Raw genomic sequence first — 4,405 nt, forward strand, 5'->3', positions numbered from 1 at the left:
AGAAGACTGGTGGCTGCTGTCAAATGTGGGATGGTCGCAGTCAGATGGCTCAGAACAGCCGGCATAATCAGCTGGTGAGAGGGAAAAAGGGAGTCAGTTTTCATTTTTTTTGGAGTCCCCTTGATAACCAGAAGGCTTTAGATTATTTTTCTTGGAAAAGGGGTGGGCATCATAAGGGAAACTGGGTGTTAGGTACGCTGTGTGTGCTGGGGACTCGTTAAATTAAAGTAAATGGTTGGCAATGTCCTGGCATTGGCTCTGAGCAAGGCACTGTTAAACTTCAGCCTTGGTGCAGCCAGCCAAGATACCTGTGGTGTATATTCTGCTTTTTAAATTACAGGCGGTTTGGATTAGGATCCAAGGTTTGGATATCATGCAAAAAGGCTTTCATTTTTCTAATTAATTTGCTCTCTCTTGAGCTTTTTAAAGCAAGAAGCCATGGCTGTAGGTGCTAGATTTATTCATGACAACCACTTTCAAATCAGTGGGAATAAAGGGGAAAAGCCAACGATGCAGAAAGGCAGGCAGCTGCTAATACGTTACAAAGGGAATGATTAGCTGCTGTATGTTAATTGAGTCGGAAATTGTAAGGTATATATTCAAAGTCAGCACACATGTTCTTGCACCTGAGGTGAATGAGGTCTTAACTGTGTGGGTGCGGGAGACTGTAATGCAAGTCTCTTCTGTAATAGCAATTATGAAACAACATCTTTTTTGTTCTTTTTAACACAGTAGGAAAAAAAGCAAAGTTGGGGGCAAACCATTTGTTTTGTTTTGAAAAGAATGACTTTTAGGAAGAAAGTTCTGGATGGCTGGGAATGGCGCGTGTATGTGGCAAGCAGTAAGTAATTACGCACATGTTTGTACAGCTCCCAAAGTGCATGCTGTGGGGTGGGGAGAGGGAGAGGGGTGTCTCATTTTCCTATTTATTAAAGGAGATAAGTGTACAGTGATATGCCTTAGCTGAAGTCACGTAGTAAGTCTGTAGGCAGACCTGGTCTTCTTTCCAGTTTGCTCCATGGGGATTCCAGTGTTTCTCAGGAACTACTGAATTTTTATGGATTGGGCAAGACAGGAGCAAGGAAGCAAGACAAGAGCCTTGGGAGCTACACAGTTGAGTGGCAAAAGAGGTAGTGGTTTTTTATAGAGCCACAAACAGTCTTGTCCATGCCTTTTCTTTGCCTCTAAGTGTTGATAATCTCCATTTCTGATCTTGCTAAGGCTGTGTATGCACGCTGTGTGGTAATACCAGGGATCCCTGAAGCCCAGGGGCCAGCTCACTGAGCAGCACTGCCCGATGCTGAGTGATACTTCCATATATGAGTAAAGCACTTGGAGGCCAGCACAAAAACTTGTAGGCTCCTCAAAGATAGCCAGCCCCAAGTCACTGGTGGAGAGGGAGAGAACTTGTGCTGATACAGCGTGAGGCAGATCTCTGCCGGTGCTGTCACCACCTCAGAGGTGAAGCCCACAGCCAGCCCCTAGTGCTGGCATGAGAAACCAAGTTCAGAGCAAAGGGATTCAGCACTATTTCTAGCCATAGAAGTTTGCGTTTGATTTGTGTGACTCTTCTCACAGAGGAGACTTGTCTCCATTTAGAGACTTCAGGGACTGTGAAAGTAAGGCGCTAAATTGAGGTGAAGAGATGGCATTTTTAGTTACCGCAGACAAATGTATTTACTGCTAAATTTGCTACTGACTCCATCAGGATGAGTAATAATAAACTTCGCAACACCAGAGCCTCAGTTATAGCTACAGGGTAAGTCATAAGCGGTCTGATGAAGGGAGAAGCCCAATACTCATGTAAATTCAGTGTACGTGATAAGCTTATCACTTCAGTTAATCATTTATGTCTGTGATTCACATCTCATTTTAATGAGATGCTTCTGGAGACAAATGTGCAGAAATGCTTTTGTTGAGCTAAGAGAAAGTCTGGTGTTTGCTAGCATCAGTCCAGGCTCTCCGGTACCTGTCCCAGGGTTACTGGTTTCAGGGTTTCAGCTGGAAGTTTTACCACGGAAGAGAGCAAGTCATGTTTCGCCTGGATTAATGGGTTTTAGTGTTCAGCTAAGGCGTGTTTATCATTATTATTACTGTTGTCTGGTGGAGCTGTCTTTTCCTCCTTGCCAAACCAAGACATCTTTCTCATAAAAGACTGAGTAATTTGGCTGGAGAAGCAACTTTTTTGGATAGATGATCTGAGCATTTTTTTTCTGGTCATCTCTCTTCAGCCCTTACTCCCTGCCCCGTATTTCCTGGAATTTCATCAGTGCAGAAAACCCTTTGATAAGCCATACAGAACCCTGCACTGTGAAGGACATTGTATGTATTTGCACTGGTGCTTAATTGTTCCTTGGAAAAAACAATTTACAAGAAAATTTTATGCATCACTAGAAGGCTCCGCAACCTGATTCGTGGCTGGGCTTAGAGCTCACACTGAGAAGAAGCACAACGGGCCGTGAAGGGATTAGGTAGGTGACTGCCATGTAAATAAGGAAATCAGCCCTGTTGGCCGTAGGTGCGCTTGCAGGTCAGGACATCACCTTACTCTTTCATTCACAAAGCAGCTCTACTGCCAGCATGAACTTAGGGGTTTTAGTCACTGAGCTCCTCTGAAAACTCAGGCCTGAGCTTTCTCACAATGCACACCCAGCGCTGAAGCCTTTGCTGTTCAGAGACCACATGGCAGCACTGGCATCAACCTGCCTTGAAGTTTTTGTCTTGCCTTTTCCCCTTTCATTTTATCTTTTCTTATTTAACATGAGTAATGTCCTTCAGTCTCTCATGTAATCCAAATCTTGTTTGCTGCTCTGTTTTAGTTTTGCCCTGTAGACTGCATAATATCCTGTCAGGATGGTGGGTTGAACTGTGCTTTTGCAGCACTAACCCTGTCTGTGTTATCACCTCTGCTTTGGATGCTGAAGGCTCAGTCTAGTTCTCCAGCTATGGTGCTTTTGCAGCATCTTCCTGGATGCAGAAACTGTGGATAGGACCTTGAGCTAATAGCTCTCTCTGAAGGAGACACCATGCCGAGGAAAGATTACAAAACTGGGCTGCCAGGACAAATGGGTTAGACCATCTGAATATCAATCCCTGGAAGCTGGTGATGAGATTATATCCTACCTGGCAGGAACCCACTTAGAAAACTGTGCCTCTTTCGTCAGCTGGGGAGACACTATTGTGCTCAGAAATACAAGCAAGGAACAGCTGTAGAAGAACTGGCTTGAAAAGCCAGGCAGGAGCAAGAGTTTGTCTTGTGGCTCTGCAGTATATAGAGCTTATTAAAAGACCCCTCCCAATTACAGCCTCAGAGATAATAGGACAAGACATACTTTAAATAGAACCAAAGGGAAAACAAATTCTTACCAGATGGTGGAAATACGTAAATATGTGTTTATATTTACATATAAAGCCCTAGCTGCCTGCCAGGCAGCTTTGCTAGGACCAGAGTGTGTGTCATCATCCCGGCTGCACTGGGAATTATCAGAAATATTTCTTTAAATGTTCCTTCAAACTCTGCTGTTCTCTTCAGCCGCACGTCCCAGAGTTTGACAGCTTAATCGGATGATTTCTTGAGATGAGGGATCTGCTGCCTGAGAAGAGAGATTTGCTGAATTCCCATACAGCTCAGTGCCACAAGGAATGTTCGGTCAGCTCCGTCCCTTAGAAACCCCAAGGTAGTTAATCCCCTTGTGCTACCAGGAAAAAGTGGTGTCAGAGTAGAAAGAGGCAATGGGCAATGATCAAGTACTACATCCCCACATAGTGCAAACTGATGTTGACCCAACCTGGACAAGCATGTTAATATTATTGTGGAATTCTGGTTGGATTCAGTGGGAATGTTTTCCGATCCTACATGCTCATCCTTGATTTCCTTGTATGAAGAGTTCTGGATTTTCAAAGGGGGTTTTAGAAATACGTGTTTCTGAGAAACCAGTTTGAGCTGCCTGGGATTGGATGACTTGGGATACTGCTTTGAGGACAGGGAGCCTCAGTGCTTTGCAAACAAGACACTTGGAAAGCGCCTAGCAACCTAGAGCTTGTGTATAGTTCAATAAGTCTTCCATTTGCTTAGGGAAGTGAAGTAGTGCCCGTCGGTCAAGTTTCTAAGGTGGTCTTAACCCAGTGTATCCCACCAGATTGGTGGCAATAGCATACAGAGCAATCCGTATCTGGATGGACACAGAAATTGCCTTCCTTTGACATTAATAGGGAAGGCACAAACAGCCCAAATAGGTAGTACATGAACAAATTCATCTGGTTTATGAAGAAATAACTTCAGTGGCCATCATACTTTACCAGAGCCAAAATGCTATTTTCTAAAAAGTTCCAAATTAAGGCCCTGATCTGGCAATGGCTTAGGTAGGTAACTCTGGAAGAAAGAGAACTACTGAAGATTACTGAA

The sequence above is a fragment of the Psittacula echo genome (genome assembly GCF_963264785.1).
Source record: "Psittacula echo genome assembly, chromosome: 1".
Classification (NCBI taxonomy): Eukaryota; Metazoa; Chordata; class Aves; order Psittaciformes; family Psittacidae; genus Psittacula; species Psittacula echo.